Below are 12,516 nucleotides of genomic sequence, written 5' to 3' on the forward strand. Positions count from 1 at the left end.
TTGGACTGGAGCAGTCAAAATACAGGCTTCAATTGCATAGAGAATCTGTGGCTGCAGCTAAAGATTAGGGTGATGGAATAGAGGCCTTCCAACCTGATCAAGAGATAAATCATCAAAATACCAGAAGAAACAAGCAAATAATTGTAATTATAAGTAGAGTTTGATTGCTGTAATGCCAATAAAGATGTTATTTCACTTATTATGGAGAAGGGTTTAGATATTTTTCTTCATAGTTTGTTTAGTAAAAGGCAAATTAAGGCAGTTTTTATTTTTTAAAACTGATATGTTTCTCGTTTTCTGCCAGAAAATGAGAAAACATTGGTTTTGGTTGAATAAAAATACCTATAACTGTAAACCTGATAGGGGTATGGGTAATTTTGGGCTTAATTGTATGTCAGGAATGAAACAATGGATTATTGATCATCAATTTTTTTATTTTTCAAAACAGTATTAAATTCATGGCCGGTGAAGTAGCGCAGTGTAAATTGAAAGCTACATTTTAGAGCCGCCTTCTGCAGGAAGAACATGAAGTAATTAACCACCCAGTCAGACTGTGATGTTTTATGGAGGAACACTGTCCTTCTCTTATTTGCAATACTCCTTCAACTTATGGAAGCTTGTGGGCATTCGTTTGTCCTCGGGTTTCTAAAGGTCACACCACAATCGAGTTTTGAAGACTGGTCTTTTGTGGTATTGCTACACCCATCTTTCTTTTTCCTGTCCTGTGGTTTATTTGCTGGTTGGCAGAAAAGCACATCCACCCTTGGCAACCGTCTTTCCCTTCATTTTGATTTCTTTTAATTTATTGTATTTTCTAAAGTGGGGAATTGTGCATTAATAAGCATTTTGACCAACACACATGTACACCCACCAAAACACAACCAAGGCTGATATGTTTGTCCCTCTGCCAGATGGTACCGGCTAAATGATTGAAAATTAATAAAATACTAAAACAAACAAAAAAGGTGATAAAAAAAAGCCATCAAGATATAATACATCTGTCCAGTAATGAATAAGGTTTCCTATCAAAGACCCTCAAAGCTATTTTATAATGAACCTTTATAGGTTTGCACTTGTGAATAATCGTTTTCAGTTGACTTTAGTAAGAACCATGTAACACTTCCCTGAGTGAAGGGCACCAGCAGCTGCTTCTCTGATATCATTACTGATGTCAGTGAAGAAGCATTTAAAGAAGCAGCACTTTGCTGCAACGTACAGTGCTCTGGTCATATTTAATGGCACTCCCACTAAAATTGTAAAAAAAAAAAAGCCTTAAAATACATTCACCTTTTACCACTGTTGCATAATCTCACACTGAAAAAACAATAATTTAGGAACATTTGAGAACAGTGGAGAAAGAATCCCAGATTTAGAAGTAATAATTTTGTCAAAAATTGTGCAGTTGTTGGTACCTCTGTTGTCAATACTTTGTGAAACCACCTTTTGCCAATAGGACACCCCTTGGGGTTTCCTACCACTTTATAAGGCTGAAGCATAACGAGAGAAGAATCGCTTCTCTTTTCACAATCTCTCTAGATACTGGCTCTTCTCTTGTGCTTCCTTGTCTTCAGTTCACACCACTGCTTTTCTGTAGGATTTAGGTCTGATGAAGCCAAGGGCTGTTAATTTTGTGTCTGGTCAACAATATTTGTGATGATTGGAACACCTGTTCTGTTCATTATCCTAAATACTGACTGATTCTCTTTCTTTTTCAAAAACAGGGGCCACTACATATTTTAATTTAAATCCCCTGGTTTTCTCACGAGCTCATGATCCAATGATTGTTCATTACCATAGTAGGAACACATCTAAAACCTGCAGGGCATTGACCTTTCTGGACTTGAACTGTTTTAGAAGGACTGTTAGGAGTACCAACAAACATATCACTGGTGATTCTGTGGAAAAATGCTCTGCTTAAAGTTAGAAGTAGGATTTTATTTGGTGTCCAGGGTGATATTTTGCTACTGCAATGGACTATGAATTTATTTTGAAGCTTTTTGCACATTTTACCAGGATGCATTAAAGTTATCTACATCTGAATTGTGCATATTTTAGGAACAGTATAGGATAAAATTAGTTTTTTCCCTACCGTATGTTTAATTTACTTTCGTGCTAAGATAGAAAAATGGCAAAGTGTCGTGTTTAGTGTGTTGTTGATCTTCTGAGTTAGTATTAATGTAAATTTATGACCCTGTACACATAACATTTATTTCATATATATAATGTTTTACAAAACTTTTCAGCTGAAATAGGATTTCCGCTGCCTGGAGCGCTGTGTGGGCCCTATATTCTCCATGATGTGTTTTGAGTCGAGGCTGATACAATAGAAATTAGCTCAGGCTGGTACTTGGTGCAGTTATATTGGGTTTATTTTAATGTTTATTAATGCACACTGTCCCCTTTGAACAAATACGTAAAATTAAATAGATACGCTTAATACTGATCATATCAGTACATGCCTAAAATTAAGCCATTTCTTGTTGCATGTGTAGCAAATAGAGAATGAGAAACACCTAAAACTAAAACTTCTCCATCAACTCAATGTACGTGTACAAATCGATGAGCTGCTGTGTCATATCTTTAAATTTTATGCACCTATTTATCTAGCAAGTGAATGTCAGATGTTTCTGTGTAAGAAAGAAGCAAATGAATTCAGAACCAGAGTCTTAACTCCTGGATATCCATCTGCCATCCCTGATTTGTTTGGTAAAAGTATCCCTTGGTCGGAAGTGGAAATCTAGTTGCTGTGAAGTAGCCATAAATTAGATTTTCCTGAAACTTAGTGCAGACTTAGGCACTCAGTCTCCTGTGTGTCATTTATTATAGAGCTCAAGCAACGTGTGCACACATAGCCCCTTATTATCGTTACTTAAATCCCATTAACTCTGCTGATCCATCATTAAGCATAAATTATCTCAGTTCTGAACACCTTCTTTGATCTGGTGCAGAGCGGCGTTCTTTTATTTTAGGGAAAGGGTTTGTTTTAGCAGAACCCCAGCAGTGCTCTTTACCCATTTGAAAGAAGTAGAGAACATGCTGAAGACATTACAACTCGGGCTTTTGCGCTCGAAGCCCAGAGGTTGGTGTGATGTGCCTGCTGAAAGCTTTTTCCATATCACTGAGAAATCGACTGCGTACGCTCAGCGTTTTGCAGCTGCTTTCTATTCCTCAATGTGCAGAGTAATTCCAAACAGTTTATTTTCTATCCAGCCACTTCAGCCCCCAAGGTCATCTGCTTTTTCTTTTCCTAAACAGGCTGAAAAGCTCAGATGTCCTTTTTCTTTGTGGAACTCCTCTCGGCCCGATTTGCCATGCTTGTCTGGTTCCGCCCTGCGGAGCTGTGTAACTCAGATGCGCTGGAGTCTCGTTAACTTTTCAGCTCATCTTGTGGATGTTCAGATTTTACTTGCAAAAACGTTAAGGCTGAAGACTGAAAGCGAAACAAAAGGATCAATGTTGAAATTTGCTGCACAACAGTGTTCGTAACTGTATTTGTCTGCAGCCTCTTCTAAATGAAATAGAAAACAGTTCAGTCACCTTAGGAGCTATGGATGAGCTGTGGCTGAAGGAGGGCATTATGAGCTGTATCTGGGTGGCTGTTTTTAGGGGGGGGGGGGCACACTGTGTCCTCAGGCCCTAAGGGCATCAGTAGCAGGATGAGCCTGAGTATCCGCTTGGAGATTGACCCCAGCTATCTCTGTGGAGTTTGGCTTGTACAGCTGTGTCTTATTGGACAGGAACAAAGAGCTGCCCTGCACCAGGGGGTTTGGCATTCAGCATTTAGGAGAACAAGAAGCCCCACAATGTATTCACCTATATCTAAATTCATGGTCAGGCTTTCAAATACGGGGAATGTAGGGAAATATGTTTCAGCAAGGTGAGCCCTGCTAAAATTGACCTTCTTTTGTCATTTCACTTTTAAGCAATGCAAAACTGGTGGCATTGTGTTAAATACTGTTGTTAAATTTGCATTATGTAATTACGGTGCCCTAGAAATTTTCACACACCCACATACATTTTGTCACTCGCCCCCTTCAAGGCATTTTATTGCTATTCTATGAGATATGTGATAAATCAGTGCTGAATTGTAAAGAGGGCAAACAAAGACATGATATTAATTTTTACACATTCAAAATCATAAAATGTTGTGCTCCATCCCATTTATTTTGATATCCTTAATTAAAATGATGTGCAACTAATTTTCTCCAGAAGTCACCTAGTATTTAATAAACCAAACTCAAACTGTTTATTTAATTTCAGGATAAATCCAGCTAGTCTTTGAAGGCCTCAGAGGGTTAACAGAGAACTTTAGTGAACAACCAGGATCAAGAAAAACAAGGAACACAACATAGAGGGGAGGGACAGAGCTGCGGAGACGCTTACAGCAGGGTTAGGTGGTAAAAACAATACCCCAACCTAAAGTTGGTTGGTGCCCTATGCTCAATCCATCGTCTGAAAATGGAAATAATATGGAACAACTGCAAACCTAGAGACATGGCCATCCACTTGAATTTGGGGGAGCAGCAGCCAAGTGGTTAGAGCATTGTGCTTGTCTCCTGGAGGTTCTGGGTTAAAATGCCACGGACTGCCACTCTGGGTCCCTGAGCAGGACCCATGTCCCTCAGAATGCTCTCCAGGCACTGAAGGCACAGTGGCAACTCATTACTATTTAAGGGATGAGCTAAATGCACAGGAGTTTCACCGGAATATATGTTGCAATGACAAATAAAGATGATTATTATTAACCGATGGGTCATCAAACTAGGGAATTAATTAAAAAAGACAGCAAGGGATCCCATTGTAAATGTGGCGTATCTGACATTAAACCTGTTAATCATGGACTTTACAATGGACAGCGGGTAAGAAATGTTTTTTTCCCTTTAACAAAAGTGACATCACAATTGCAGTTGGCCACAAGCTTGAGGAAGACGGTGCAGTCTGTTTAATTTTTCAACCATATGCAAATCAGCATATGAAAGAGGGTGGTGGCAGTATCATGCTTCACCAGGGTCATGGAAGCTAGTGAGAGCAAGATAGATTACATTAAATACTGAGAAGTCCTGGACAAAAACTTGTACATTGCTGCGAAAGTCTTGAGACTGGGGCAAAGTTCACCTTCCAGCAGCTAAATGACCCTAAACATGCAGCCAGAGCTACAGTGGAATGATTTAAATCAAAGCTCATTCAAGGTAGCCCAGTCAAAGTCAGTGACCCAGATCCAATTTGTTATCAATGGTAATACTGAAAAATGTATGCTTTCTATCCAATCTGACTAAGCTTGTGCTATTGGGAATGAAGAATGGGCAAAAGTCCATGTAATTCACTGTACAATCTTATTTAAAAGACTAGAATATTATTGAAACATTTTTATAATTTATTAACTCAATTCACTAAGTGAAACACAATAGATTGGTTAAACACAGACTGATGTTTTTAAGCATTTACTTCTGTTAATTATGATTTTTTTTCTGCTAATGAGAACACAACATTTAAGACTAGAATATTACATCAGACCAATAGAAAAACATTTTTAATACATAAATGTGGACTTAATGGAAAGTATGTTTAATATGTGCTTAAAGGTTACTTTCAAAAGTTACTTTTAATCTGACAACTGAGCTTCATTCAAACTCATATTCTAATTCATTGAGTATGACTGTATGTGTTGTATTTGCAGCTCTACAAAAATATTGACTCAAGCACTTAATGCAAATTCTAGCAACAGTTCAGATTTTTATTTGTACATTTTTTTGAAAATCACATACTCTTTTTCTTCCACTTCACAATTATGCACAACTTTGTGTTGGTCTATCACATAAAATCCCATTAAAATGCAATGAGTCTGACACAGTCTGAAAAAATTCAAGGCTATCAGTGTTTTTGCAAGACAGGACAGTTGCAGCAAACTCTGTCAGCTAATGGTGGCAAATTAAGGAGAGCACCATCATCTGAACTGAAGAAAGGAATTGTCCGTCTTCTGCAAAGAACAACAAGGAGAATATCCCCCCCCCCCACCACCGCCAAAAAAAAAAACAAGTCAGAATGAGGATGGGCAGCGTGAGCGTCTCGTGTTTTTCATGAGTTTTCTTATTTCATGCAATGGAGACAGAGACGGATGAAAGCTCCAGGTGTTGTCTGGAGTCATTCGCAGATCTGTGTAAGTATCTGTTACAACGCTTTTGTAATCGCACACATTCACAATTAAAGGCTAAACTCTGCTCACACAATAAAGAAGTGAGTTTAAACTAATTTATTTTGAAAAAAAGAAAGGTTTGATTGGACCTTTTTTCTGATCTTTCTCATGTATTGAATAGAAAGAAGTTATCTCAATGTGTTGGTTCATTTCAGAGTTCTGCATTGTCTGCAATCCAAGGAGCCATTTTTGCCCTAAGTGCAGCTAAATAGAACTCAACTAGAGCCACAATTTATACATGACCCATTGATAGACGATAACTTATAAGTTTCGATTAATATCTACGGTATTTGTTATCATTTTTTAAAGAACCACAATTTTCATTTAATTTTCAGGTGTTAAAATAAAAAAATAAATAAATAAATAAACATGAAACTTTTGCAAAAAGAGGATGGGAACATTCTCTGCAATGGGATGTTGGTATTTGTGGGAAATTATGAAAAATAGTTTTCAACGTTAGGGCAAAACCCCCCCAAAAAACAAAAAACATAGTGCTAAAAACATATTCATGGTACTTTAAATGTCATTCTGTTGCTGAAATCCAATGCAATTATTCCATGACCAAATCTGCTAAAACCTGTATTTGTTATTGTATCTATATTTAAAAACGTTTGTTGGTTCTTTCTAATTTTTTGGAAAAGTTAATAAGAGCAATTGTAGAAGGTCAAAAAAGCCACTTGCGTCTCCGGAGTCGCAGGTTGCCAACCCCTGGTGTAGATTCTGACTCCTCTAACACAAAGTAGAGCTAAAGGTACTTAAATAAACCTGAAGAAGGTTTTTGGATGAAAAGAAAAGAGACTAGAGAAGTAGTCAAACTGCCTGAAGCTTAGAAGAGATATTTACATTTTTATAGATAATGTAGGCCTACAGGTAATACTTGTGTATTAGAATTTTTTTCTTTAGCTAAACAAATTAAATCAAACAACAACAAAGGCTGTTACTGTAATTACTGTCTAGTTTTTATTTAAACCTTTTTAAAACTTGTCAAAAGAATGTAAATGTGTTTCATCAAATCTCCCAAGGATAGAGAGACCATAAATTATTTTCTGTCAAATGATGACAAGAAGCTAATTGAATCAATTATATTTTGTTTTGTTTGTTTTCAGTCATATACACGTTGCTTTAGTAGCTGCGTGCTTTTGCAGTCATGGACACATTTTGTAAATTACAAATATGGGCAGAGGATCTCTAACATTTTCAGAGTAAAACCATAAATAAATGCTGACTTAATGCTGGCTTGATATTCGTATATTATATTGACATTTTGGTGCCATTTGCATATATGTAGATATATATATATATATATATATATATATATATATATATATATATATATATATATATATATATATATATATATGAATCAGCAGCTATTTTAGGGCATTTAGATGGTTTTCCAAGATAAAGATTTTTATTTGTTTATTTACTTAAATGTCCGATTCTGCCGTTGTACAAAACCTAAATAAAGATCCCTAAATTCAGTCAGATTATTAGATAATGCCCGATCTGGTGGTGCCCTTTGTCTTTAAAACACCTTCAAAGATCAGCCTTATTTAATCTTAGCTCTGGCATGTGTCTGGTAGAGTTGGGCTTAAATCTGCTACATCCAGATGGTTTTCCTGAGGTACATGTTTACAGATTCCTGCAAATTGTGAGGAAGGAGAGGGGCCAAGCCTGCCTGTCCCCCATTAGGCTTGTCGGAACAAGGAGGCATTTATCACGACAGGCTGGAGATCTCATAAAGGGGTGAACCTACTTCTGTGCCCGAACTACTGTGCCGAGCTCATCCATCTCTCTTTAAGCAAGATTAAACAATTTAAATGGCCCTCAATGGGAACCTTGGTTGTCAAAACTTGAGTCTGAACCTGTCTGGACCCATTCTACTAAAAGACATTTCAGAGAGCTTTATTCTGCTTCTTCTTACTATCATAATTATTATTCATTTTGCTTATTTTGCTTCATAATAATAATATTATTATTGTTATTATGACTATTGTTGTTGTTGTTGTTATTATTATTATTATTATTATTATTATTATTATTATTATAGCAATTTCATATGTACATAGTTTAGAATTTAAATCTAGAATAAGTCACTCCCCCTTTTCTATTCTTACTCACTTTGGATAATTATCACTGGGTGATGACTTATGAGTGTTTCTGCTTGTTTTTGTTTGAACGTGATTCCAGCTGCACCCCTCATCAGAAACAGTGAGAGAGCTGGCTAACTAACAGACAGCGAACGACGGCTCAACCACAGACAAACAGTTTTCACATGTGCATTAATGAATGCTGCAGATGCTGTCATTGCGGTGTCAAACATTATAGGGTCTTTGAGTGTACAGCTCCCTGGTGGGCTCATCCAAAGACATGTTTTGACTCTCCAGCCGTAGAAGAAAGGAAAACCATCTACTTTCCAAAACTTGGTTGGAAAAAAAATATCTTTTTTGAAAGACATTCCAATGAAAAGTCTTTGTCTCCTCATTAGGAAACTGTGGCCAGCCTGTCCCTGGTGTGCTGCGGCTCGGGACCCTAACACTCACTGGGCTGTATAGTGACGCCTCACATGAGGTCAGACGGAGGACAGCTCACCCACTTCCCATTTTGCTTCCAGGAGACCACAGTAAGCTTCCCAGAATGCACCTCGCCCGGCCATCCGACCCTGAGGTCGGCAGCTGTCAGTCACGGCCTCGGCTGGCTCTGCAGCTTCTGGACTCGGACCGGAGGATGTGAGGGAGGCCTCTGAAAAGGAGCGCTGCCTCTACACATGGGATCATCTCTGTGCATTCATGGACCAGTAATTAAATTAGCCATCCTTCTCCTATTCTAATACAAACCTCAGGTTGAATCGCCACCCTGTACGTGAGAGGAAAAGCCCCAGGCTGTGACAGCCAGACGAAGAAGTTCAGAGCAGTTCCTTGTTTTAGCAGCCTGTCCTGTGTCGGTATCCATCTGGCAGGTCAGTCTTTATAACCTCTTTATCCAGTCGCTTGTTTTGAGATCTCCCCGACTGTCAGTGTAAAAGGTCGCATCCTTCCACTTCATTCACCAACTCAAATCCTTATTTCGTCCAATCAGGTACCAGCTCTTCCTCATCTTTGCCATATTATTTTTCTAATTTTTGCTCTTTTTCAATGCTTTAAACCAAACATTTCATTGAATGCTAAGATTTTCTTAATTCCTAAATTCCCATCCAATTTTATAAAACTTATTATATGTATATATAATATATGTTTATATATGTTTTTATATATGTATATATATATATATATATATATATATATATATATATATATATATATATATATATATACATACATATACTTTATTGTCAGTCACGTGATGAATAAATTAGAGATTGTTAGGTTGAATATTGTGCTTAAAAAGTAAGGTATGATGACAATGAGCAAGACATTAGACAGGTGTTATAATTTCAACTATGTAGTTTATTTTATTGATGTTATTATGAGAATTAACCATGACACATGTTTTATGAATAAACAATACCTTTTCATCATCATAGTGTTTCAAATACAGCTAAATACTGCAAACTCACAATGCTGCACAGTTCCACAAAGAGTATTAGTTAATGTACGTAAGTATGTAATTTAATTTTATTAATGATCTAAATTAATTGTTTAATTAGTTAGAACATGTATCCAATATTTTTATTTTTATTTGGTAAATTACTTGACTGTTTAGTTTCATTGTAGTGAAAAGTTGAATAAATTACTATGATTAAATATCATACATAACTTCAAAGGCTTTGTCAAACATTGTCTATTCTAATTCATAATTGGTAAAAGAAACCAGCAAACTGGTTGATATTTTTTTCCACAACCTACCTCAAATAGGCACTGTTTACAGAGTAAATCCGTTAGGATCTGATCAAGCCCTCCGGCTTTCATAAAACAGATCCTCGGCTTTTGCATTGATGGTATACATATGCCATCTTGACTATTTACAGACTGGAAACATACTGATGTAAATTTGCAAAAGTCACCCAAAACAGGAAACACTTGCAGCTGATATTGAGCTAAATGTCCCCTTGGAAGTTGTGAGAAACTTTTTTTATGCCCATCAACTAGGAGCTGGCATGGAACAGGCTTTTATGCATAATCCATAAATGTTTGAGTTTAAGTCAGGGTAATTCTTCCAACTTAATGCTTGCCTGCTTCCAAAACCAGTTTTGAGATCATGGTCATATTGGGCCACCCTTTGGTGCCCCAGGTTCAACCATCTAACTGGTGATCTGAAGCAAAGTGAAATATTTTCATGCTTATTCATTATCCCACACCCTGTTTGCAGTGTAACTGTACTACTATTAGTGAAACAGACCCTCAGCATGATGCTGCCACCACCATGCTTTCCAGTTGAGGCCAAGTTCTCAGAGTTCAAACGCCTTGACCCATTCAAAAATACTGCTGTTCGTTATGACTAATATCTCATTATTTGTCTAATCCAAGTGTAGAGGTTTTCTCCAGAAAACCACGAAGGTTGCTACAACATTCAGTGGAGTTTGAAGGCGGACAGTGGAACCGGTGTTCCACCTGACATGAGCTTCAGTGTGGCTGCTTTATGGGTTAAACCTAGATGTGACAACCAGGTGAGGTTTCTTTGCAACTTGACCCAGTTGGAAATAATTAACACGCCGTTCGTGCTGATGATGAGTGTATGTAAACTTCTGACCAGCACTGCACTTGTGTGTTTAAGCTGGAGGACGTCAGGTGTCAGAGCCTGTGAAAGGGCAGGAGGAAGCTTCTCTCTGGCCTGAGGGTCGCATGTCAAGCAGTGAGAGTGCAGGGTCACCTTTATCCATGGTGTCTGTGCCCAGAGCTGCTGCTGCTGCTGCTGCTGGTGGAGGAGGAGGAGGAGGAGGCGGGAAGGAAGGGGAACCGGGACTCTGAACAGGCTGAACTGATTTCCTGTGCAGGGTCATGCCCAGGACAAGCCGGAGGAACATGGGTTTAGGGGCACCGGAAGCAAGAGAGTGACACAGTGTTGACACTGTTTCTGTGGCATTTTCCTGGCTAAACCCGTTAGCTCCACACATCACAGGCGGAGATCACACAAAAGTCCTCATTTCATTTCACCGAGGATCTGTGAGGTCGTGTTTCATTTGATCTCACTGCAATCGATTCGTACATGCAGTTCAACCTTGAATAGTTTAACGCAATAATAGTTTTCCATTATTGTAATGAATGAATCCAAAGCATGGATCATTAGGAAGCGTTGAAAGTGATACACTCATACTTCTGCACATCTAATACACAACTGATGTAATATTATCGTAAAGCATGCCCCCTGAGGCAGCTCAGAGCGTAGCATATCTGCTAGGTCTTGCACACATTTTTGCGACGGACTTATTGAGCTGAGTCTGTGGTTGGAGAGCCCAAGTTGCTTCCGGCAACAGAGGAGAAAGAAAGCTTATTCGCATGTATGTTTAAATTTTTTTCTCACCTCTGAGATATACTCACAATGAGGACCACGTTAAAGTTAAAGGTGAAACTTTGGACATTATTCAATGCAAATTCTATCACCAAAAAGCAGGAAACTTTTATCATCTGCTGAAAAGGTTAATACTGTATTCGTCTTTGCACAGCTTTCCCTCATGCATTTAGAGGAGAGAAAAAAAAAATGAGCCAAATGGAGCTTGCGAGGCCTCTCAGAGCAAATGGACCTCGTGTTTATACACTTGTCCATCATCTCAGTAGCGCGCGGCCTCGGGTATCCAGAGAGATGGTGAGATGCCCCCCAAAACTAACGGCACCATGTCTGAAGCCTGTAAGTGCAGTGTGTTTGGATGAGGTTTTTCTAGATCTGAGATAACTCCCCAGAATCAAAAGCTCTTTCTTCCAACGCAGAGTCTTAGTATGTTCCCTTCAGAGCCTGGATGGTGAGGAACAATAACACATCTTGTGCTGTGTGCCTTGAACAAATTATGCTGTCATGCTTTTGTTTCTTTTATTTAGGGTATTTAAACTACATTCTAGAACTTTCTTTACTCACACAAAGGAAACAAAAACAAAAAACAATGCACAGATTAAATATGAGATTTAACTTCAAGCTGGAATCATCATGATCCTCCTATTCGTTTTGATGTTTCAGTCTTTTCCTGCATGTTCAGAATGATTTAATATGACCGACCACGAGTTTAGGTCTTTGGAGGAGGATGGCAAAAACGAGTTGCGGCTATACCCCAGATATGTTTATTTTTGATTTAGTCACTCTTATATCTGCACCAACAATAATTTCAACCATATGTGTTTTTTTTTTATCAAATTAGGTTATTATCAGCATATATTTTATAGTTTAACTGTAGT

At 38.0% G+C, this 12,516-nt stretch overlaps 1 long non-coding RNA gene across 1 annotated transcript; it reads left to right on the forward strand.

Annotated features, from left to right (window-relative positions):
• Positions 1-6,107: 6,107 nt before the first annotated feature.
• Positions 6,108-9,283, forward strand: LOC118563102. The gene is made up of 3 exons (XR_004931017.1): positions 6,108-6,157; positions 8,682-8,922; positions 9,036-9,283. It is a non-coding gene; the product is annotated as an uncharacterized LOC118563102 (long non-coding RNA).
• Positions 9,284-12,516: the final 3,233 nt, after the last annotated feature.

This window comes from Fundulus heteroclitus, chromosome 1, assembly GCF_011125445.2.
Source record: "Fundulus heteroclitus isolate FHET01 chromosome 1, MU-UCD_Fhet_4.1, whole genome shotgun sequence".
Taxonomy (NCBI): Eukaryota; Metazoa; Chordata; class Actinopteri; order Cyprinodontiformes; family Fundulidae; genus Fundulus; species Fundulus heteroclitus.